Source organism: Balaenoptera acutorostrata, chromosome 2 (genome assembly GCF_949987535.1).
Source record: "Balaenoptera acutorostrata chromosome 2, mBalAcu1.1, whole genome shotgun sequence".
Classification (NCBI taxonomy): domain Eukaryota; kingdom Metazoa; phylum Chordata; class Mammalia; order Artiodactyla; family Balaenopteridae; genus Balaenoptera; species Balaenoptera acutorostrata.
The window spans coordinates 48,913,567-48,940,220 of record NC_080065.1 but is presented as its reverse complement, the minus strand read 5'-3'; the positions used below and the strand labels follow the sequence as shown (position 1 = coordinate 48,940,220).

At 37.8% G+C, this 26,654-nt stretch overlaps 1 protein-coding gene and 1 pseudogene across 2 annotated transcripts in view; both read right to left on the bottom strand.

The window, feature by feature from the left end:
* Window positions 1-26,654, bottom strand: part of RAB3C (RAB3C, member RAS oncogene family) — a 301,062-nt gene that overhangs the window by 221,597 nt on the left and 52,811 nt on the right. The window lies entirely within an intron of this gene.
* Window positions 7,773-10,556, bottom strand: LOC103005071 (pre-mRNA-processing factor 40 homolog A-like; annotated as a pseudogene).

Below are 26,654 nucleotides of genomic sequence, written 5' to 3'. Positions count from 1 at the left end.
ACGGATGGGTAGAGGGATAAGTATACCCTTAGTAAGAGTCAGTCTCAGGGACTATATTGTCTCTTACTTTTCAAATCCCAGGCAAGGCATAACAATTAGAATTTCTATAATGGATTACTAAAATCTTATGGGTGTAAGGGAACCTTATAATATGTTTCACAGTTGTCTACCTTGCAGAGATAGAGGCAGCATATTATTTTGTTCGTTTGTTTCCTTTTTGGTTTTTGCATCCCAAGGTAATTACCGTATTAAGAACTTAAGGAAAGAGGTGATCATCATGAAATCAGTGGCCAGTGAATTGGAACCAATTTCTAGCTGCTTGAGAAAGAATTAATTTTATTATTTCTTTGAAAATCTAATATTTTTTTCCTATAAAAAAGCCAGCTGGGGAAATGAGGCTTGGTTCTGCCAGAGTAAATAGTAGACTAATTGTTCTCCATTATGAGCACCCATGGTATAACTAAATGGTCCTGCCCACCACAGACTCTGGAGGGGTAAACTATGTGTTATCTAGGAAAACAGTCCTGTCATCTCCCTCACTGGCAAACATGAGTGATATAAGAAGAGATGATTGCTTCTTACTCTCTGGGACTAAAGGAAGAAAAAGATTACATAAAGCCTGGAAAGGATTATTCACCCAACATTTGTTGAGAGTTTACTATGGGACAGGCATAAATTCTCAAAAGGGACCAAAGAAAATCTTATATGTAGTGAAGACATTACCCCTTCCAAAAGAAGAGACATAATTTCAATTCATTATACTTATTCATTTGAAATAAAATACCTTACAGGGAAATACTTATGTAATACATGTATGTGTATGTATGCATTCATAAAAATACATACATGTGTATGGACTTCAAAAAGCAATATTGAGAATTATTTTTCTATGCAATTAACTCACATTTCTGCCTAATGTGGTAGATTGCAAAATAGCCACAGTTCTTCAAACCTACCTGTCTGCATGCCCCCTTTATAACTTTGCAGCTTCTCCTATCACAATATGGCAGTTATTTTCCCTCTCCTTTGAATCTGGGCTGATCTTCTGACTTGCTTTGGCCAATAGATATGACTGAAGTAATGATATGCGAGTTCTGAGTCTAGGTCTCAAGAGGTCTGTATGCTTCTTCCCTCTCTTGAAACTGTCAAGGTAACATGTAAACAAACCCAAGCTAGCCAGCTGGATGATAAGATACATGTGGCCCAACAGCCCCATTGTCCCACTGCCCAGCAAACAGCCTGTCAACTCTCAGAAGTAAAGCCTCTCTGCTGCTGACCACAGATGTGAGAAAATATGATCAAAACTCAACGCTCAGAAGAGCCACCCAGCTGAGTCAAACTGTTGACCCAGAGAATAGTAGGCTAAATAAATTTTTGTTGTTTTAAGCCACTAAGCTTTAACATGGTTTGTTAGGCAGCAAGAGATACGTGATGCAACCAACAGGGTGATTTTAATATATGCATTAACCATGGAAGAATTTTTAGTAGGCTGCTAAATAATATTCTACTTATTTTTAAAAGTAAGGTTCTCATTCCTAAACTACACTCCTTTCCTCTAGTGCTCACTGTGGTAAATACAGAAGCAAGCTGGAGTTTAAATCTCAAATTCACACTTATTTACTAGGTAGACCTCGGGGAAGTCACTTGGCCTCTCAGGTTTTAGTTTGTCCTATGTTAAGATGGAGATATGCTATTTCATCGAGTTTTGTTGGGAGGATTAAATAAGGTGACATAAGTAAATTGTCCATTACTATACCTGCAACATAATAGACACAAACAAAGCAGTTCTTTTTCTTCCCAAGCTTTCTGTTTCTTTCTCTCTATTTTTAAGTGTGCAGTGATTCTCAGTGTCCCCCTCTGTCACTAATTCTGGAACTATCACTTTGAAACAGAGTTAACTAACTTTCATTCTATTGGCCTCTCCCTTGCTTAAAACAACTTTTTCCCCCATGGGTTTTACACAAACTAGGTTTATTACACATATAATATCTACCTTTAAAGAAATTATGTATATGTTTATATTGTATATATTATATATAGTTATAAATTATATATTATACATATTGTATGTGCATATATGTATAATTTGCTTATCACTACCTGAAATTAATGTGTATATTCCTATACTTACATATTTGATTACTTAGTATTGTTTGTCTCACCCACAAGAACATCAGCTCTCTGAGGTTTTTGTGTTTCACATCCCCACCCCTGGCACAGCACCTGGGACACAGTAGACAATAAGTATTTGTGGAATGAAAGGATAAATGAACAAATGCTTCTCAATCATTACTATGAAACAAATTTACACATTTGTGGAAAAACATTTAATTCAAAGATTTTTTTCAAATGCAATTTTGAAACACACTAGAAAGAGAGAGAAGTAACATGACATGAAGGGATTTCACTACTGCTTGCTTTATGCAGTTTGCCTTTTAATGGTTTTTCATCACAATGAGGATTTCCTAAAATATTTTCTCATCTAAGGCTGAAGATTTCATTTGAAATTTTGAATAGTAACTGTAATTAATTATGTAAGTACTCTCTGTAGTAGAAACTGTTCCTATGACTTAAAACAGTTAAATTATAACTATGAACAGCATAATCAGACATATATACTCTGTCATAAAACTGATTTGAAAAGTTGGATTTGAACCTCATAGGGTAAAATTAAACTCTTTTGGAAACTCTTCTTATTTCTCAGTTTAAAATATATTCCAACTTGCTGTGTTCCCCGGAAATAACCCATAAATCCTTGACCATGAAAACCCTTTTATTATCTGCTGTTAAAAACGATTTCCTTCAGGTAAATTGCACTCTCCAAGCAATCCTTTATTGCCTACATGACATATTATGGTCCAACAGTGGATCTAAGAATGCTTTGGAAACCTTAAATTGTTCTAAGCTTTAAAATCAAATGCTTAGACTAAGCCAGTTCGTCTAACAAAAAGAGCAACCAGAAGAAATCAGGGCAAAAAAAGAGGGAGAAGCAAATGCAGAAAACGTTAACTTAGAAAGTCAGAAAATATGAATTTTTATAGTTTGGGGTTTCATTTCCAGGCCATTTCATCTGAAATGCTTCGTCTATTCTTCAGGCTGCTGTCATTGTATGAATAACAGGCACCCTAAATAGATTACGTGTAAACTGAAGACTATGGGACTTAATATGCACAAAACTCTGTCATAATTTTTCTTTCAATTAGGATATAGTTTATCTTTCCGTGACTTCAACTACCACCTAAAGGCGAATGATGTCTAAATCTGTCACCAGTTCCCTTCTCTATCAAGTGTTCCAATGGTCCTCACCAAGTAAATGTCTTATCACCACCTCATCACCAACCAGCAAGTCAACGTGACCCACACGAAACTCAGTTATCTCCTGTACTATTTATCTCATCCCATGACACGGTCACCCACCAGGGTCCCCAAGCAGAAGTCTTGCAGTTTTCCTTTCTCACTCTCATTCTCTCTTTAACCACTCACCAAGACCTGTTGTTCTACCTTCAGATTCCAAACTTCTAACCATCTTTCACAATGTAGTCTCACACCACCTCCCCAGATCATTGCCTTTCATTTTCCCTTCATTCCTTCAGGCTGCTGAAGATTATTCTTCTTGGGAGGTGTTGATTTGTTAACAGGAAATATTTCCCAAACTCAATATTCCTCCTTACATCAGTAAAATTATGAATACATGTAATATTACTCTTTCATCTTGGTGTTTCATAATTTTATGTATATTTAAAACTTAATTTATTGATACTTTTTAGAGAAACTTATTTTTTCCATACTTTTGTTAGTTATGTATACTTGTTTTATAAATATATTAAAAACACTTACAATGCATAAGTAATGATCTGCAATTTTTCTTCCAGATTTACAATAAAAGCTCACCCATATCAATTTTAAATAATAACGGCAAAAAAAGAGAAGATCCTTAGAAGAGATTATGATACTAAGTGAAGTAAGTCAGAGAAAGACAAATATCATATGATATCGCTTATATGTGGAATCTAAAAAAATGATACAAATGGACTTAGTTACAAAACAGAAATAGACTCACAGACATAAAAAACAAACTTATGATTACCAAAGGGGAAAGACAAGGGAAGGGATAAATTAGGAGTTTGGGATTAACAGATACACGCTATTATTTATAAAATAGATAAAAAAACAAGGACCTACTGCACGGAACAGGGAACTATATTCAGTAACTTGTATAACCTATAATGTAAAAGAATCTGAAAAAGAATATATATATATGTCTGACTGAATCACTTTGCTGTACACCTTAAACTAACACAACATTGTAAATCAACTATACTTCAATAAAGAGTTGTTTTGAAAAAACAAAAAAGACCCTTACAAACCAATAAAAATTGACACCTTTTCTAAAGAAACAGAAATTTACAAGTGAAAAGTAAAGTTCCAACTGACTCTAACAATAAAATTCTTGAAATATCTAGGAATAAATTTGAAGAGAAGTGTGAAGATATTGTATAGGGAATATTATGTAACACTACTGAAGCGTGCAATGTAAAAACTGAATAAATGAAGAGACAACGTTTTTTCTTTGCTGTAAAACTCAATATTGTGAAACTATCAATTTTCCCTAAATCAGTCCATAAATTCAATGTGACCAAAATAAAACCCCAATAGTATTTTATTTTACAAGTTATCAGAATTTTTCTAAAGTATATCTGGAAGAGTAATAAAGGAAAATTTTGAACAATAAAGAGTATAGAGCAAGAAAGTATCCTTCCATATTTAAAAACATATTATAAAGCCAGAGTAATTAAAACCAATGTACTGGGACAGGATTAAACAGATCAGTGGAAGCTTTGTATAGAAATCTAGTCAAATATATAATGGAAAAGCAAAGATGGCATTCCAAAACAATAGGGGAGAAATGATTAATGAAAAAAAACCTGGATCCCTCTATCCTTTCCCAGAATAGCTTTTATATGAATCAAAGATTTAAATGTAAAAAGCAAAGATAAAATTACCGAAAGGAAACACAGAAGTTTAGTACTTTCTAAACATATTAATTATTTGTGGAAAATTAAATACTAAAAGAGATATTGGAAAAAATAGCAATACATGACAAAAAATTAAAAACCTTTTATATATGAAATAGGTTTTATACATATGAAATATTAATGACTATGATGGCAGATTAAAGAGTAATCTGTAACAGGATGCCATTTATATAAGACTGTTTACCTATTTCTACACATCTATAAATGTATAGAGAAAGGTCTAGAAGAATATGCTACAAAATAATAATTATTATATTCTCATAGGCATGGGATAAGATTTTTGATAATTTTTATATTCTTTGACTATATTTGCATTGTTTCAACTGTTTATAATAAACTTTTATATAATTATAAAAATAATAAAGCTATTTTAAGCAAAATTAAATTTGTATGGAATAATAAACACAGGAAAAAGCCAAAAGAATACTGCAAAAGGAAAATAAACAAAAACTACTACTCCATATATTTTTTTAACACTTTTATTGGAGTATAATTGCTTTACAGTGGTGTGTTAGTTTCTGCTTTATGACAAAGTGAACCAGCTATACATATACATATACCCCATATCTCCTCCCTCTTGCGTCTCCCTCCCACCCTCTCTATCCCACCCCTCTAGGTGGTCGCAAAGCACCAAGCTGATCTCCCTGTGCTATGTGGCTGCTTTGCACTAGCTATCTATTTTCCATTTGGTCTACTCCATATTTTTTAAAAGAGGATATAATTCACATACACGTAAGAGAGAAACTATATGAATTGGTGTTCCAAAAAAGTTCATTATTTATTCATAATTTATTATATTTCATTCTCAATTCATCCTCTGGTTTACCATGCAAATAAAATAATCATTTAAGATATTTATGACTCAATTTATCTGTTTATGACTGATATAAAGAAATATAAGGAACCATATTTTAGGCATAGGATAATGCTTAATAACCCTTTTATTAGAGCATTTTTTTTCACTAGAAGAGATTTAATAATTGATAAAAATGTACAAAAAAATTCAAATCAGAAATGCTTTAGAATGTGTACCACGAAGTCAGTACTTCTCAGTGAGTAAGGAAGGTAAAAGACTTCCTCAATGAAAAAAAGCAAGAGAGTGGCTTCCCTGGTGGTGCAGCGGTTGAGAATCCACCTGCCAATGCAGGGGACATGGGTTCAAGCCCTGGTCTGGGAAGATCCCACATGCCGTGGAGCAACTGGGCCCATGAGCCACAACTACTGAGCCTGCGTGTCTGGAGTCTGTGCTCTGCAACAAGAGAGGCCGCGATAGTGAGAGACCCGCGCACCGCGATGAAGAGTGGCCCCCGCTCGCCGCAACTAGAGAAAGCCCTCGCACAGAAACGAAGACCCAACACAGCCAAAAACAAATAAATTTATTAAAAAAAAAAAAAAAGCAAGAGAAAGATCGGATTGTAAAAAAAAAAAAAAAAAAAAAAAAAGACAACTGTTAAAAAAATCGTTTAAGTCAACATTGATTTGTTTTAGACAAGGATATTGCAACCATCACTTAAGGTTTGGTGGCACATTCTTTAGTAGGTCCTTTAGGCAACATATTTAAGCTAATTTACAATTTGATTTGATGTTAACTTTTTAAACATCACTTCAAAATAATGCCCTCACAATAGCCTTTTTAAAATGTATTTAGAGAAACATGCCAAGACACATATTAATCAAACTATCGAAAATTAAATACAAAGAAAAAATACTAAAAGCAGCAAGGGAAAAACAACAAATAACATACAAGGGAATCCCTGTAAAGTTAACAGCTAATCTTTCAGCAGAGACTCTGCAAGCCAGAAGGGAGTGGCAAGACATATTTAAAGTGATGAAAGGGAAAAACCTACAACCAAGATTACTCTACCCAGCAAGGATCTCATTCAGATTTGACGGAGAAATTAAAAGCTTTACAGACAAGCAAAAGCTAAGAGAATTCAGCACCACCAAACCAGCTTTACAACAAATGCTAAAGGAACTTCTCTAGGCAGGAAACACAAGAGAAGGAAAAGACCTACAATAACAAACCCAAAACAATTAAGAAAATGGTAATAGGAACATACATATCGATAATTACCTTAAATGTAAATGGATTTAATGCTCCAACCAAAAGACATAGACTGGCTGAATGGATACAAAAACAAGACCCATATATATGCTGTCTACGAGAGACCCACTTCAGACCTAGGGACACATACAGACTGAAAGTGAGGGGATGGAAAAAGATATTCCATGCAAATGGAAATCAAAAGAAAGCTGGAGTAGCAATTCTCATATCAGACAAAATAGACTTTAAAACAAAGACTATTACAAGAGACAAAGAAGGACACTACATAATGATCAAGGGATCAATCCAAGAAGAAGACATAAAAAATAATTGTGGCTTTATTATAGTAGTGCTCAATAGCACCACTATAGTTAAGGGTCTACCAGGTTTCCATTAAGAACACCTATTTCTGAGTTCACCGTAAAAGATCATATTGGCTTTAACCAGCTGGATAGTGCACAAAAAAGCAGTTTTATCCATTGCTGGTGCTTTTCTTGTATTACTAGATATCAAAAAACTTTCATTATATCTTCAAAATCCAACTTCTATAAAGTAAATCAAATCACCTCATGATTTAGACTTTAGAACAAAGTAGATACACCTGCAGTTATCAGTAAATTGCCACCTTTAATCCATTCTGCAGTGCCCTATGAAAGGGTCACAGAAAGACAGTTATGACTGTATGAAAATATGATTCTTGATACAGAATCAAAAGTTGTTTTCAATTTCCTTTGCTTTTATAAAGTCCACAATAACAATACGTAAATGCACTTTTTTTTCTGTGATATAATTAAAACCCAGTGTTATTTCAATTGAACTTAAAATAGAATCCCTGGTCTGAATTAGACTTTAAATCATACTGTAAACATATTTGGTAAAATTTATTGATCATCATCCAGTTGCTCCAAAAGGATCCTTCTGTGCTTTTCCAATTCCCCTTCACTCAGTTCACTGCCAGAAGTATCCCAATTACCAGAATCCTTTGCAGTCTTTTTCTTAGGTGATTTGTGTTTTGATTCTGATCTTTGTCTAGTTCTTTTTCGCTTTCCCGGTCTTTTTCTTTTTTATCCTTCTCCTGTTCAGCATCTGACTCTGGAGAGTCAGATTTATGTCTTCTCTTCTTGCTTTTCTTCCTATGTTTTTTTGATTTCTTATAACTTCTCTCAGATTCAGCACTAGAAGAATGTTCTGAAGCAGAATGTGACTCTGATCGCTGTCTTATTTTCTTTGAATGGCTGTTGTCATCATCTGAATCCGACCCTGATTGAGAGCGGGGGTGTTTCCTGTGATTTTTTTTAGATTTCTTAGACTGTTTCTTATTCTTTGAATGATGATGTTGACCTTCATGATCTTCCCAGAGAGCATCCAATTCTATTGGAGGAGTGGCTTGTTTCAACATACTTTTAAATGCAGATTCTTTTCATTTCATCTTCCAAGCCTCCTCTTTTTCTCTTTCATGTTCACGGGCTTCTGCCTTTTCTAGCAAACTACTGAAAGCCAACTTAATATTTCCTTCATCTAATGTGGTTGCTCTTTTAGTCAAACTGATTATTGCCACAAAGTCTTCAAAAGTAGTATTTACTTCAACTACAAATCCTTTATTCTTTAGAATGTCTTTTATTGTCTTCTTCTCATCATGATAACATGCTTTAAGATCCTCAATATAAAACTTGAAAAGGTCAAGTGCAGTTGATCCTGGCTGACCAAGCATATTAGTGAATCTAATGTCAGAACTAATTATTGGATACAATTCCATCCAAGATGACATAGCATGCAGTTGTCCATGTTCATGCAGTTCATCTAAAAATATCTGAAAAGATTCTGTTTTTACACTGTCGTCTCCTTTCCTGAAGCAAACTCTTCTGTTTTTCCTCTTCTTCTTCTTCATTTTCTAAAGCCCGAATGTGTTCTTCAAAGCAAATTAACACATCTTCTTTATCTATGTTCTGTAATTCTTTATCTTCTGCAAAAGTTGGATCATCCATCAGATACTGCTGGGCTTCAGACCAAGTAGTAGAGTATGTCACGTTAGCCACGTTGTCAAGTATGTTTCTGAAGGCTTCCCAATTTCTCTTTTGCAACTGCTTTGCTTGCTCCTTTTCTTTTTTTGAAAGAAAGAATAAAACATCTTCAGAGATTTCAAGATGACCACGTTCTGATATTGCATTCCAGACTTCCATCTCTCCAAACGTTTGCTCTGCTTTTTTGTATCTAGTTGTGGAAGTCATTTTCTCATGATTTTCAAGAAAACGCTGAAAGGATTCCTTAGCCTCTTTGTATTTGGAGCTTGCTTCTTCTTTTCTTCTTTCTCTGTCTGGACTTTATAAGCATTAAAGGCCTGCTTTTTTTTCACTCAACTTTGCTAAAGCACTGTATCGTGGATCATTAATGATCATTTTTGTAGTTTGCTCCCATGAAGCATTAGATGGTACCTGCTTTTCTTTCAATAATTCTTTAAATGCTTGCTTTGCCTGCTCCTTTGTTTTCCAAGTATATGTGTGGGTTTTTTTTGCCGGTTGGCTTTCTTCCTCCTCCTTTTTCAGAGTAAAATCAGCTACAGTTTCCTGCTTAGATGTTTCTTCTCCCATATTACTAGACACTTTGACACTTTGATCCTGAACAGCAGGGGTACTAGTAAGTTGTGCTTGTTCTTCAGTCAAAACTGTTACTGTATTTTCATTATCTACAACAGTAGCAACAATCGAAGTAACCTCAGGCTCAGGAACAACTGGAACAGTTCCACTGACAGTACTGGAGGCAGAGGTGGAAGCACCGGCATTGGCTGCAGCGGCAGCGGCCATGGTGCTCATTGGAATTTCTGTTGTAGGAACTGGGGCTGTTGATGTTATGGTGCACTCCTCTTGTTTACTGCTTTCTTCAGCTTTGATCATTGCGTGCAGGCTTGATTTTGTAATAAGACTTCAGCAACAATGGTATTCTCGGATCCTTCAAGATCTTCAAGTTCTTTAGGTTTGGCCCAGCGGCATTCTTTTGTTTGAGAATTGTGATAGTAAGGCTTTCCAGAGTCAGATTTGTATTGCTTCCAGGGCATTTAGATGAAAGTTGCTCAGCAGGACTTTTAAGATCATCTAGTTTCTCCCCAATAGACTGTTTTGTTTCAGTATTGCAATAGTAGGTCCTTCCATCAGGTGATTTATGTTCAGACCACGCTGATTTTGCGCCGGGTGTTGTAACTCCTGCTACATCCATGTTATTTACTCCTGGCAGTAAGGCAGACTGCGTGGAAGCCTGACACATATGAGACATCATCATCCAGGCATTACTGAAGACATCATTCCAGGCATTTGTCCCATTGGTGGTCCTCCCATTGGGTGCATCATTTGGGGCATCATTCTATGAGGTACAGGAGGCATATTCACTCTCTGACCCATAGGATGCATTCCCACTGGGGCATAATGCATGCCAGGGTGGCCCATCATGAGGCCTCCATGCTCAGCTCCCATCCCCGGCCTCATCGTCGGACCTATTAGAGTAATTTTAAACTAAAATGTTACCTGATTTTTGAAGGACATGTATTTTATTAAAAGTTGTTTTCATTTAAAATTTTAATTATTTTTTAATCTAACTTAGATGTTTAATACTCAAAAGTTCATCTAAGTTTCAGCAAACTTGTCTCATCTTTTCTCTTTGCTTTTCTTCTTTATCAAGGAAAAAATCCCCTAACTATTCCATATATAGCTCTGCGGGGCTGTGTACGCCTGTGTGAGCATACCAGTACCAGAGGTTTGGAAATGCAAGTCACAATGTATCATTAACTGCATCTCTCCTGTTATTTCCCAGTGGAATGACTGTACCTCTGGGCCATGCTTAACCTTAGATATGATACTTCTTCCAGCTCAGCAGCTCATATAATAACGATTTCACCTCTACAGTAGGCGATGGAGAAAAGAAAGCATATAAAATTAAGTTTTATGACAAAAAAAATCACTTTCCCTTTTTCTAGAGAATATAAATTGATTGTGGAAACTATACTTTATGGGACAATTCATTAGAGGATATTATAAAATATATTCCAATTTCCAAGGAAAACTATAAAAGAATAAGAAGTCAGAAGGCTTTCTTGATAACTCCCACCCCTAGACTAAGCCAAGCTCCTCTGTTATAAGCTTATATTCATCACCCTGAGAATTACTATTCCAAGTAGACTGTAAGCTTTGAAAGGAGGACTTGTATTTATTTTGTTTACAATTGTATCCTCAGTGCCTAGCATAGTGCAGGGAACAAAATACAGACTAAAAATTGTTTATGGAGTGCATGAATAATTAATTAAATGCCCTGGGATTAAAATCAAATTTCTTCATAATGTATAGTTTTGTTTTTACACACATACAAACACATATAATAACACGTATAACATGTATAACATAGTATATACTGTACTATTGTACCAATGTATTACGTATATGGAAACACATACATAAATAAAATTTTAAAGCCATAAATACATTTTCTAATATTTACTGCTAATGTATTATCTTGTATACCCCCTGGAGTGAATGCTACCTCTACCATCTCCCATCACCCCTGTCACTTTGAAATAACTGATCTAAAGAACTACTGACAGCCTCATTTATTGACTTATATAATGGTGACAGAAAACACGCAAAATAAACAGGAATCTAGAAAAACACAGTGTCAGTCATAATTAAGAAAGTGGTCAATGGAACAAGACCAGAGCTAGTAAAGACCAACATTTGCATCTCAAAACTCTATGATGTGACATAGTTTATATCAGAGCTCTGCGGTCACTGCTACTATGACTGATCCTGCAGATTACACGGTGACAGGAAACAATCTGATTTTAAGGAGGGTCTGATTTGCCTAAGTTTAACATCCCCATATTAGGGACATATTATAGACTGAATTTGATTCAAACTACAAAGCAAAGACATTACCCAGCTCCTGTGGAACCAAATGCCCAATTTAATTTAGGCTCCAAAAAAGTGATCCCTCTGGTTCATGAGTAATCCTGCTTAATCCAAACATTCAAAGCTGTTCTCTATTTCAGTTCCGAGTTTTCCTTTTTTTCTGTGTCTTGGAGATTAGTCTTTTCCAGAATGGAAGGTACAAGAATGATGCAGAAGTGATTTTCAAAGTGGGTGTCAAGGATTTCCTAGCCATTCTCAGTAATTCATAGGGGAATCACAGTCGTTAACGCCAGTCCTCAAACCACCTACAAAAACACAGCTACAAGAAATTCAGAGATGATAATAAATGGCAGCTTAACAAATATGGCCATATTTCTTCTTCCAGCAGTAGCATCTCTAGTTATAATTTATAACCATAATTATGGAAGCTGATTAAACTGAGGTATGAAAGACTTCATTATGTGTGAATGCAGAGTTGATCCTGTTTAGCACACATATGCCAATTATCACATGTATCTAAAACTCCCAGGGTTTCCCCTGACTCAACTGGAGTTACTATATTTCTTGCTAAATCCATTCTTTATTATTCCTCATTCTTCATTCAAAACCCAGAGTTTTACATTTGGTTCTCTTAACTTTTACTGTTTGCTCCTCTGCTGTCTAACTGTACCAGCCTTCCCTCCCCCATTTCCTCTCTCTTGTACTCCCACCATATTTCCCTGTTTTGCTTCCTCTCTTTCTTCCTAGACTCTGATCTTCACTCTCTTACCAGATATTACTAAGAATTTAGCAAGAATCGTCCTTTTTCTAAATCACTAGTACAAGATGAATCTTGCATCTTAAATTCGAATGGAGATCAGAGTTAGAAATCCTCGTGTCACATTTAAGAAAATGTAAACTGGTGCAAAGCCACTATTTTATACCTGTTCATTTAAAATGTCGCTGGCTACATGAGTTGAGGTTTTAAATACATGTAACTAGGGTTCCAAGAATGAGATTACACAATTTTTTTCAGTTTGTAATGGTCAGATGCTGAAAATTCTTTGCATATAAATTGTAAATTATAAACAGAAAGGCAGGGAATCGGGAAGGCAGGAAAGAAATCAGGGCCTGCCAGAGACAGGGGAGGAAGGTGTAGTTTGATGCCGTTGTAGTGCTTGAAAGAACAAGAGTGTGCTGCTTTTAGAGCTAAGGTTTTATCTTCACCTGTCTCCAGCTGTCAGACAAATGCACTGTATGGGATGGGCAGACCATTAAGACATTTTAGCAGAGATGTGTTCATTACTTTGGCTAATAGGGTTCCGAGTTGCCTGAAAAGTAATATTGGCCAGGCAGATTCTGATGAGGAGGGGATGGAAATACCTCTTCGTTGAAGGGAGGCTAAGAGAGAGGCAGTAAGGAAGGAGAGGCCAGGAGCCTGCGTCAGGCCTGGTGGAGAGTGACAGTGAGGAGTCCAGAAAGCCCAGGGAATTATGAAGACTCCGTGCGCCTTGGAATGTCAGACTCCCCACTTGGGTGGTTAGGACACTCAGGAGGGGAATGGCATGAATCAGGTGGGGATGGACTATGGCTGTTAAGTCAGGGTGGAAGGGAAGATGGAGAATTCTCGGAAAGTACCAGTCATCAAGTCCAAAGGAGCTCCCAAAGGGAGGATGAAATCTGAAATTGGAGGTCAGTGACCACAACAAGCAAGTTAGAGCCAGCGAGTTCGGAAAATGGAGCTTGGAAAGATACCTGAATTGCAGGTGTGATCTGCAAAATATCTAACTAGTACAGAATGAGCACCACTAATCAGAAGAGATGCCAGGGAGAGCAGTGGAAGAGTATTCTGGAGCCCAACTCCTTTTGGGTATTAACTCTTTAGTTGCTGGACTGTTCAGGGGCTCCCAGTGGACAAGCTAGTGGTGGGGCACTTGGGGAACTTGAGACGGGAGCTATGTATTTACTGGAGAAACATGGCTGAGTAACTAAAATATATATTAGAAAGTGGCTGCCTAGCCAGAACATTTCTGGGCTCCCCTTTCAGCAAGCAGGGACCGTATGACTAATTCTTGACAGAGGAATATGAAGGAAAGTGTTGTTTGGTTCACAGCTGAGGTAACTAAGCATTGGGAGTAAGATTATCTTCCCAATGATGACGGGGAAATCTTGAAGCTACAGGATGATGGAGCCATGAGATGGAAGCCCCGGATCCTTGAGTTACTACTTGAAGGAGGCCTTCTCAGGAGAACTGCCCAACAGGAAAACCAGAATTGGACTCAGCATGACTGAGAAATTAAATTTTATTGTATAAGCCTACTCAGTTTTTAGGATTTTTATAGCAATTAGCTAACCCTGAACAAAACACGTAATAAAAATACTTTAGCATTTTAATGCATCCACTTCACACTGATAAATATGAGCAAATTTCTTAGTTTACTTCTCTCCTTTGAGAGAATGTAGAACATTCTACAGAGACTTTTAGGTAACAATTAAAAAACCATAAATTTCTATGCTACCAAAGAGGAAGCAGGGGAGGGATAAATTAGGAGTTTGGGATTAACATATACACACTACTATATATAAAACAGATAACCAACAAGGTCCTACTGTATAGCACAGGGGACCATACTCAGTATTTTGTAATAACCTATAAGAGAAAAGAACCTGAAAAAGAATACATATATATGTATATATAGATATATAACTGAATCACTGTGCTGTACACGTGAAACATGACATTGTAAATCAACTATACTTCAATAAAAATAAATAATTAAATAAATAAATAAATATGAAAAGTATCTGGATCTTATGGTTTCATCTCTCCAAGAAATGAGAGGTTTTTTTGTTTGTTTTCTGTTTTTCTTACATTTTGGAGCATGAGTTCTCCTTCTTTTATAAAAAACTATAGGGGTTCCCATATTACATTGAAAAGCCCATTTTGTAAACCCAAAACCCACACAATCACACAGTAAACTGATTTCTCTAAGGGGAGATGCTCAGAGCAAAATCTCATTCAACTCTGTATCCAAGGGGGGGGCCTATAGGGCTCATCCAGTGAGTGCTTTTTGAATGAATGAATGAAGTCATTGCTACTAGAAAAGCAATGGGCTGAGGAAAAGTAAATTAGAAGGCAATTATGGAGACCAACCTGGGGTCTTCTGCTAATTAACCTTATGATATAGAATTCTCTAGTCCTTATTTCTTTGAAGGACTTAAGTGACTTTAGAGTTTTGGCTTCTCATTTTCCAGGGAGAGAGCTGCGTGGTCCTGAGAAGGAGTGATCAGTTCATATGCAGAGAACTATTTTATATCAAAAATTAGATGAAAACTTTGACTTTCATAATCGAAGAGTAGTAGTATCTTACCTTACAGTGGCACCCACTATTTTTGACTCTCAGTTGTCTTTCTTTTCTTTTTTTTTTTTTAAGAGGTTTCCTTTTATTTATTTATTTATTTATTTTATGGCTGTGTTGGGTCTTCGTTTCTGTGCGAGGGCTTTCTCTAGTTGTGGCAAGTGGGGGCCACTCTTCATCGCGGTGCGCGGGTCTCTCACTATCGCGGCCTCTCTTGTGGCGGAGCACAGGCTCCAGACGCGCAGGCTCAGTAGTTGTGGCTCGCGGGCCCAGTTGCTCCGCGGCATGTGGGATCTTCCCAGACCAGGGCTCAAAACTGTGTCCCCTGCACTGGCAGGCAGATTCTCAACCACTGCGCCACCAGGGAAGCCCTCAGTTGTTTTTCATCTGCAAAACTTAGATAACATTCATTTCACCTCACACAATGACTGTAAAGAGAGCATGAGGTGGTATCAAAGTGCTGTATTGCACTCAATATCAAAGGAATGTGGCGACCTTCAATCTCTAGACCTATTTAGTCAACTCAGGGACATGTGTGCATCATTAAACCTGAGGCTTGGGATTATCTTTAAATTCAGTGTGTCATTAAAAAAATCCTATAGTACTTATTTCTCCTGGACTCAACACAATTCCATCGGCTCTCGGATACTCTTGTGAGGCATAAACCATCAGCTGAAGTAATAACTCCAAGTTTGGGGGTAAGGAAGTTATTATTCTGTTCATCAGAAAAGAGCTGAAGTATCTTATCAGCTAAAAAGCTGGTGGTAAGGATTTTTCTCATCCCGAGTCCTGACTTCTCTTTTAATTGTCTTCAGTGCCTTATCCAATAGCTCTTCCAAATAGAGGATCTCGGTTTGACTTGAGATGCAGCTTCTAAAGGGAACACTGAATTGAGTACGGCATGCTCCTCCTTTATATCTGGATACTTCTGGGTGGATCTAGATCACCAATAATCCCAGCCTGCCATAGGAGGGGAGCAATACAGAGTGCGATCATCGTTCTCCATAACTGACTCGTCACACTTTGATACGATACAGCAGAAGGTGCCGGGGCAGCTTGGGGAAAATTACTTGTGCGGCTCCTAATTGGATGTGTCAGCCGTGAGTGATCACCGGGCTCACGATTTCATGAACAAAGTAAAACCAGGCTGGAGAGGCACGGGGCCGGCTTTCCCTGCCCCAGTGAGTGGAGGTGGGGGGCAACCTTGGAAGGCTGGAAGCAAAACTGAGAAGCAGGCAATATCGAGTTGGCCGCCTTCTCTTTCCACTGTGTGCTCTGCTCTCCACTTACAGAGCTCCCACCCAGCGGAACAAGCTTGGTGTCCACCAGCGAAAGGTCTGCTCTCTCCTCTCCCTAGGAACCCACAGCAGGCCTGGAAGTTTGCCAGTCACCCTCGAGAGAACATCGCCTCTGCTTTGCTGGATGGGTGACCGGTATGAAGCTTGCCCCATTGACAGGGGTTTTTTCCTAGGAAATCTCACGTATAACAGGTTTCCTTAAAACTCATCAGAAGAGCCAAATCATATACTCATAGGTTCATTCTTTTAGAGAACCTTTATGGAGAGCTAATATGTGTCAGGCTCTGCCAAGTGTTAAAGATGCAAAGGTATTGAATAAACACATTGCCCACTGACCTTCAAGAAATGGAGACGGAAGCTGTTTCTATGTGTCAGTGACAGCATAACACGATAAGTGCAGTGAGAGACAGTGCGAGGAGAACAGAGGGGGTCCCAGCTCCACCTTTGGATGGGCATGGGTGGCACCCCAGAGGCTACCCATAACTCAAAGAAAACAGCCCCAAAGTAATCAAGCCTACCACCAAGGGAAAAATCATCAGGCCTCATCTTTCTCATAAAACCTATTCAAAGATTCCTCATGAGATTCTGTGCTGGTAGAATGTCCCTTAGGCTCCAGACACCAGATCCCGACCCGCCGAAATCACAACCGGCAAAGTGAAGGTACATGAAGTTCCTTTCTGGAATCACTCTCCTCTCCTGGAGGAGAGATGACTTAGATCCTCACTTCAGGCCCTGCCCGACCAGTGTTGTCCACAGTATCTGCTACCTGAGGCCCCAGGCCCACCTTGGCCTCATTCTGTTCCCTCTGCCCCAAGTGAGTGCCCTCCTTCCCAACCCCCTTGCTCCCTAATTAACTCCTCCTTGATTTCAGGACTCAGAGAAATTACCACTTCTTATTCCAGAAAACATGCTGCACTTCTCCCATAAACTGAGATTCTCATTTTCTCTGCTCCCACGATACCCACTGCTTGGTTACTCCTAATCTGTCACAAATCACACTAATAACCCTGACTTACATTTTTCCTTTTGTCGGCTTGAAGAAGACAGATCTATGTCTGCTTCTTTGTACATAGCACCTGGCAAATTGTGGGTATGCATAACACATTTGTAGGTTAGATGAATGGGTGGGTGGATGGATGAATGGAAGAATGTTGTGCCCTTATTTTTCTGCTGCCTTTAAAAGGACCCTAGGACTCCCCCAGTTAGTCCACTCAGAGAGTAATGGGTGCTATGTTTCTTCCTCCATATTTCCAGTTAGCTGTATTTCATGCATCTGTAAATCTGAAGCATATTTTCTCTATTAGAAGCGAGACACATGATTGGTTATGGAAATGTATGCTCTGCATATTCATTTAGGAGAGCTACAAGAGAAAATTAGAATCCAGTGATCTCTCAATTTGTACTCCGTGGCGTTATAATCAGCCTGTGGCACTTGTTGACACGCTGCAGCCTAATAAACTTTGCAGAGGGAGACCTGCTCCATCTCACTTGAGCCCGAGTGATTCTAATATGTCTACTGATGGCCTTGTAGCCGTATGCAAGAGGCTTCCTCTGAATCATGTCTCTTTTCCCTTTCCTAATATCTCCCCTGCCTTTAACACTGTCTTGGAAATAATGTTCCCCAAATGACAATTGCTTTTGATCATAAATCACTTACTTGTTCATATTACTTGATTCTCAAACCACTCAGTTTGGTTATTAACCAACAGAGAGCCGAATCAGCCCTTCATTTGTGCTCTGTAAATACGATGTTTAAGGATCAGGTTTTCTTCACTGTGCGCTCCTGTGTAACTTTCCCAATCTTCCTGGGTCCATTTTCAAATGTGATGAGACACAGAGAACAGAAGCTTGAAATGATGGCAGCTCAGCTAGTGCTGGTTATAACAATTTATCTTCATACTGGTCAAATATCTTAAACAATTTTAACACCAGATATAGCATGAAAATGAGGAACTAAATTATAAATGAAGAACCAGGAGAAATGGTTAGGATAGAGACATTTCTTTTCCCTTCCTCATTTTTCCTTTCAACTGGGGAAGATCAGTGAGAGGAACACTCCTGGCCTCTGTCTTTCCCTCACTCACCTCTGCCCAGAGTGACTTATGTGATTAGTGGGTTTGGGGAAAACAAAAGCAAACAAATGAAAAATCTGCTTATGGAAGGCTCACTCTCTGCTCTGTTCCTCAAGGAGAGGCCTAGGTGGACCATTACCTTCCATTGCTGGGGGGTAAGTCTGTCTAACTCTGGCGCTTTCACACCTAAGTCACTCTCTCCAATATCTGCCTTATAATTAATAAAGGTGATTTTAAAATTTCCTCCATCAGTTAACTATTTTGCCTTTTTTAATCATTTTTTCTGAAACTCAGACAGGAAAGAGAGTTATTGTTTATATTATTTATGTTGTAGAATTTCTGGAATATACGTCACCGGTGGTTTGTTTGCCGGAAGTGTGGTAATTAAAAATATAGGCTTCCTAGGTTTGTATCCCGGCTCTGCCATTTATCAGCTATGAGCTGTATGTCCTTGTGCCCATAATATAATTCCTCTGTACCTCAGTTTCCCCTTTACAAAATGGAGGCAATAACAATGCCTACTCATAGGGTTACTGGGAGTACACTAGCCTAACACATGTTTCTGTGAGCTATTTCTGTTATCATTAAGCCATGCCATTTGCTTGATGGAATGTCTTGGATGTCAACCTAATGTTGATTCCAAACACGGTGAACTGTTTGGCTTGAGCCATTACTAAATCATAGAATAATACTACCAAAAGGGACCCGAGAAATCTTAGCTTTAGATCCTAGTTCAATGGAAGATGAGACGGAGGCCCAGAGCATAGAAGTAATTCACCCAAGGTTGCACATGGCAGGTCCAAGCCAGGATATCCCATCTGTCTGGACACCTGGCCCATTGAATCTCCCTCTACCTTAGCTGCTGCTCTCACAATTATGATTTCTGTTAACTGCACTTCTCACATTCACTCTATTTGCCCATTTAATGCAGTTATTAAGTCTAGTTGCCAATCACATTGTACTTCTGAGGGTACAATACCAGACCTAAATAAAATTTTGAGCATTACAACAACAATAAGAACGAGATGTTGCTCCCTGAGCCTCTCAGCATATTTTTCCTATTAGAGAAAGCTGAAGTCTGACTCGCCAAGATAATTCATGTAAGAGAAAGCCCATTAGAAAAGCAGTGCTGTTGATTTACTAGCATCCTTGTATTGCTTTGTTCTTTACAACGCAGACCATTTTTAAAGCCAGATATTTATTTCTTGATTGTTCTTCTAACCCCACTGCTTCCCGCCTAGGGAACTCACTCTTCTGTTTGCAGCATCCCAGGGAGTACAAACTAAATATAGTATTGAAGTAAAATCCCTGCAAAGCTAATGAACTACTTTATGGAGATTGAAGCAGGAAACCTTTTCAGGAGTGGTGTTGCAATTAACTGGACGTGGCCACACAAAGGCACGGTTTCAGAAACAGGCAATTTACAATAGGGCATTCAGAAGGTCACAAATGATGGCTCGAAAGGTAGAAAATGATTACTTTCAGTCATGTACCAACCTGGATGCCTAATCAGACATTTTAATATATGTTTTCAATGGAGTGCAATTTGCCTAAATTTCTGAAATGAAAATGTGGCACATTTGCCAATAACTGGTCTGAATAGCTAATTACCAATTACATACCACTGAGAATCTGATGCCTGTCATGTTGTAACCTTAGATTTCTCAAGTATGGGAAAGGTGGTCAAGTACGTTAGCAGATAAAGTCATAACAGCTAAGAGATCATTGTCCTTTAAGACCCTCAATATTAGTTCAATATGAAAATAATCCTTTTTGGTGAATTTAGGATAAATGACACAATGGATCAATAACAGTTAGCCAGATTATTTTTAGGCATGTTCAGCTATTCTGCGACCGGTGACACTTACGGCTATTTTTAGAACCCAAGTTAAGAATAACTTTTTTTTTTTCTCTTTCTACATATCTTCAGGAATTGTTCTTCTATTTAATTATTTATAGAAACTGGAATCCAAGTTAAGTTGACCACAATGTTACCAAGTCATAGAGCGAACTGGATTCAGATTATGAAATTGAAACAATTAGCATCAATTTTCATCTCTATCAAAGTGTGTTTAAATTGACAAAGCAATACTGTTTTTTTCCCACAAATTATTGAACTTTATGAAGTAATATATATAGAAAAACAGGATTAAAAAAAAGATCTTATTAATCGTTTTACTAGAAATTGAGTCAGACAGTAGCCTAATAGATAACAGTGTGAGATCTATGAGCTATATTCAAATCCTAGCTCTGCCACTACCTAGCTGGGTGACTGTAAGGGAACTACTTAACTTCTCTGAAATTTAGCTGTCTCTTATGGGAATAGTGATATTGACTTTACCTCATGCTGTGTGGACTTCATCATGTAATGCATGTCAGATGCCTCACCCAGTGCTGGCATGCATGATAGGTGGAAGATATTCACTAAACATTAGTCATCATTATGACATCTGAGAACCTCAAGGATCAGGGAGAGAGCAGTTTTTAAGGAAACTTAGTTCCATTTTAGATTATTAAGCTTGAGTGTCTGAGGAATGGAATTGTCTAGTGAGTCTCATGCATGGTATAGAGGTCAAAAGCAGATATTTACATTTCGGAGACATAAATAGGTCAAATGGATCATCTAGGAAGACTGAGTAGAGGTGAAAAAGAAAAAGATCAAAGGAAAAATCTAGGAAGTGCCAATATTTAGGGGAAGAGCAGAGAGGAACAACTAATAAAGAGAAATAGAAGAAGTGGTCCGAGAGCTGAAAGGGGAATCAGGAGGGGCTGACACCACGGACCCCAAGGAAGATCCAAGGAAACAGTGGCTGAGTATTGGGAGGATGAGGCCTGGAAATAGGTCTTTGTATTTAATACTTAGGATATAATTTCCAGCCTTAGTGTGAACAACTTCACCTGCCTGTGGGGACAGAAGCCAAACTGAATGGATGTGAAGAGTGACTGCAACCCAGGAAGAGGGGACTTTCAAGAGGGCTGGCAGAGAAGGGGAGAAGGCAACAAGGGCAGTCAGCTCGGGAGGGAAATGAGCAGAGAGGGGGAAGCCTAGGTATGGCCCAGTCTATCAACAGTTCACTAAAATCTGCTATAGTGAAACATCCCTCTAAATGCACAGCTAGTCTCTATTCCCTAGCCTCTCATAGTTACGTGTAGCCATTAAGCTGATTCTTGTCAAAGGAATGTAGGTTGAAAATATATGCCAATTCAAAGCCAGTATTTTTAATAAGTAGGTATGTCTTCTGCCAGGTCTCAGGAAGCAGCACCTTCCTCACTGTTCACTTCAGGCCCTGACTCCACACCCTGGGACCCTCTGTCCTTGTTCCTCCATGGCCTCATCTGATGTTGGCATTGGACAGGATGCCCTCCTTGGGAAATGCAGTTTTTGCAACCCACTTTCTATTAGTATCAAGGGTTGTTAAAAAAAAAGTCAAAAAAAAAAAAAAAAGTCACAGGCTTATTTTTGCCAGTGCCCTGGTTTCTATGGCAATAAAATTTCCTCGAAAACTAAACAGGTTTCTAATCTTTTTGTATCCAGTCAAGTCCAAAGTTCTTTCTTCGACATAGTTCTCAAGAACGCTTTATTACAATTAATTTTTTTTGGTACCTTAGGAATTATATACAGTTTGTAGCTCTACCAGGAAACTAACCATCTCTGTAACGTTTTTAAATAGGAAAGTATGTCCTAATTCCAAATGATGATGTAAAAATTAACATCTGGAAGTATGAACAACACATTTTTAAGACAGAGATTGCATATAAGATAAATGTATGGGACTTGTTTTGAAATTGTTGGAATAAAGTTTGATGAGGTTATTGGTGTGTTTAGTCTACCTGGGGTTCTGAGAATCACAGATGCTGATATTGAGGTGGAGATCAGTTAGGACACAATCCCATAATCTCTTCTCTTCTTATATCCAGATGGGTTCCTGTCTCTCTTAATGACTTTTTTTTCCCCCCTTGGGCTTACTTGCACTATAATTGGAAGGGCTCATTCTTATACATTCTCAGATAAGAGAGTGAGAACAAGGGAAAGTTTGATAGATAGGACAGTGTGGAAGCAGCCCTCCAGCTCTCCGTCCCGTTGACCACTGAGCACAGTTGCTCCAGCAGCACCCCCTGCCTCTTTAAGGGTCAACTCATGTCCTGATCACACAATTAACCTTGCTCTGATAAAAATCTGAGAAAGCATGCTTGATTCTCTTATATGAAGTTGATTACAGGTGTTGACAACCAGCCTTCAGGAGAGATCAAAAGTGGCAACAGCAATTTATTCACTCACATGACTCTAGGATGCTTGGTCTGATGGGATAAACCATAATCCAAGGAAAGATCTGATGAAAAGATTTATTTCCTTGTTCTTAAAACCTTAGTGCAGAATACGAACAATGTAACTAAACTAAAATTATTTTTTGGAAGCTTCCCTGTTACACAATTGGAAAGTTAGTAAAATTACAATATTGCACCTGATTCCTAGTTTATAGTAAAAGAATTGCTGTTCTCATTTTGTAACAATAAGTGCAGCTAGCATCCTATGGAAGAGGGCACCTACTCTGACAACACCGTCCCTGAAAGACATCTGATATTTTATTCTATTCTTCCATGTCAGGAATTCTTAGGCCATGCTAATGAGAGTATTTTTAGTCATATATTTCAGCTGCATCTTATATACCACCTGAAGCAGGGCAGCTTCAAATAATAACAGCACTAAGCATCAGAGTAATTATTATTTATAATTACTTCCGCATGGCAGGTTGGCTCATAAATTTTAATGGCGCTCTTTCCACAGTGGTGATTGCCAACCTTCCTGGCATTTGTGGGATAAATGTTTATCCAAATAGAAATAATGTGGTAGAGTAATTTCATAGTCAGCCTGAATCCTCCCTTCCTCACTCTCCCCAGAGGTTATTTTAAATGCACAGAATTGGAGGGGAGGGAGGTGATGGTTATCCTACTTTGGAAGTTTTGATGTCCACACACTGACTCCTGATATTCATCTTCCTGGCAGAGATGTAGGTTGGTGCAAAATAGCTCCTGGGCAGGCAGACAAATTTACTGCCAGCAGCTGGAAGCTCAGTTCTTTCCAAGAGCCAGGTAAGAGCTTGACTCCAGGAAAGGAATCAGGAGAAGCTTCCCTCCTTTCTCTCCTCTGGATTCATTGTTAGCTGGAAAGGGGGTGAGAGAGAAATCAACCACACTTTACAAAGACACTAGAAATAGAATGTGTCTTTGCAAAAAGAATGCATAGCATGAGGGGATTTTTACAATAATACCTATAGGTACAGTCGATTCCATTTATGCAATGAACTTCTCTAGTACCTTTAAAAATCACCGATTATTTGACAGAACTTGGGGACACAGAGATTGGAATCCCTGATGGTCAAAAATTGTTGGGGAAGGAAGAAGAAACATCTTTACAATTATAAAGTAGATCCTTGAGGATTGAAAGGATCTTTGAGGATTTTATTTCATCCAAGTGCAATTAACATATATATGTTTAAGAAGACATTGTTGGAATTTTAGTTCCCCCAAAAGCAGAGCCTGAGAAAACGTAGAGCAGGTAGTTTTTTTGGGAGGTGATGCTGGGAAACAGGAGTGAAGTAATGGGGAGAATGAGACAGGAGAGGAGAAAAAGACGATGTAAGGATGTATTATCAGGGTCATTCGGATGAGTTCGGGGCTCTCAATACTGCTATAATCTTCTGAAAAGCATACAGAAAGTTTTCCAGAATTGTCCATCTAAAAGATGACAGGCTAGAGGATCCACCCCCTGGCTCTGGTCTCTATTAATTGAGGGCTATTGCGGGGTTGGGGGTGATTCACAGCCCTGCACTTCCTGGCTGTGCTTGCAAGCATGGACCTGGTGAGTTGTGCTGTAAGAGAAGGCCCTGGGGCAGAAAGCAGAAAGGCGTGCATGATATGCCTGAGGTAGACCACTGAGCATGCACAGATTTGCCTGCTGCAGCTGAAAATCAGAAGCGGACCAAGGAGATGGGTGGGGGCCTAAGAGCATCTGCTACTCACAACCACTTAATAAGGAAAGACCATTTTAGAATGATGATGTCAACTGCATGAAGAGCTTCTAACAGTGTTCCCTATTCTTCCTTTTAAAGGTGTGCACACATCTAATGCCCCGGGTGACATACATCATCTGTTTCCTGCTATATTCAATTCCAAACTTTGAGTCTATTCTGACGTTATTGCTCCACAGGTTCTTAGTCTTTGCTGAAGTTTCCATTATACTTAAGGCCTAACACATCTGCTTGAGTTGTAAAATGGATTATAATTTACAAAGAAAAAGGACATATTTATGATTTCATAATGGTTTTGACATTAGTATGGCTTGTTTTTTGAAACAATCATTTTAAAGGAAATAATTGATAGATGTGGCTCTGTAAAAATGAGAGGGAAAGAAAGGTATGCCCCAAATATACCATAAACAAAACTGAAGGCAAACAATGAGGGGAAAAATCTTATTTGCAAGAAAAACAAGTTTATGTTCAGGAAAAAAGTGTCACAAATCAATAAGAATAAAGATATATAGCTGAAAAGTTAGTAACTTATGTAAGAAAAAATGCAAATGGCAAAGAAACATTTGAAAAAGACAGTCCAAGAGATGAAAGTGAAAATACAATAAATGTAAAATTGGCAATCAAAAGAATGATCATGCTATTACAGGTGCAGTGAAATGGGCATCTTGTGCCCTGTTATTGGGAGTATAGAACTGGAGCATTTCTGTTACGTCAACTTGGCATAACAGAATTTACAAAATTTTAAATTTTAAATTAAAAAAACGAGAAATTCTATTTCCTACGATTTACCCACCCACAGAAAGAGGTAAATTCGGTAAAGAGGTATCAATGCAAATTCCCATCATTTACTGTGGCAAAAAGAAAAATCAGAGAAAAAAGAAAACTAGCAATAAGAGATTGTTTAAATAAATTTTTCTTATGTTGCTATTTAAAATCAGGCTTTCAAAGTATATTTAAATATTTTAGAAAAGGTTCGTAACATAAAAGAGAAAACATGGTTGGTGATATAGCATGTATCTTCTTTTTAAATATGGACTATACACATAGAAAACAATTGGAAAGTTATACACCAAACTATTAATAGCTATCTTTGGGTGGTAACATTCTTCCCGATTTCCTTTCTACTTTTCTATATTTGCATATTTTCTACAATGCCCATATGTACTTTTAAAATACTAGTCAAAACTAATTATTTTTCAAAAATCTACTTCAGTGTTAAAATTAATTATGACTAAGACTTGAGTGGGCGGCTTCAACTACTCTTTCTGTCTTCCCTCCTTTTCTTTTAGAAATTTTTATCTTCTAAAGGAACATATTAATATAGTATATCTGAATTTTAAAGTCACTCTAAATCTACATCATTTTTCTTCAGTTAAATCCTTTTATGGGAAAATTCCAGAAAGAATTTGGAGGCATCAGGGATAGCGAGCCTAGTTTTTTTATAGTTCTAGCACCAGAATATACAAGGATAATGAATTATCTAGTCATTTAGAGAGAGAGTGACGGCAGGAGGAAAAAAGAAAGAGGAAGAGAGAAGTACAAATGAAGAGACAGAAAAGCACGTACAGAATTACAGAATGTAGCTTGGATGTTTGAGACTGGTTTTGTTTGGTTTTCCTTCTTGAGTCATAAAGGTCAGAAGGACTATTAAGAGATTATTAAATGTTTTGGTTTTCCAAATATGACTCTTCTGTATATAAGAAAACATCAAGAGTGGGGACCTAGAAGTAAAAATTTTAAATCCACTCAAATAGAAAGTAAAAATGGAGAAATTATTTTTTGAATAAAATAAATTAAATGATAATGCTTTCTCCATGTGCTCAAGTCCCTTCCATGGGTACTACCCAATAATTGTAAAACTGGCAAGAAAAATAACCTAATGTACTACCCAAAGTTTCTTTCCTAATCAGATTTCTGATTTCCATATGCTCCTTATTAGTTTTTCCAA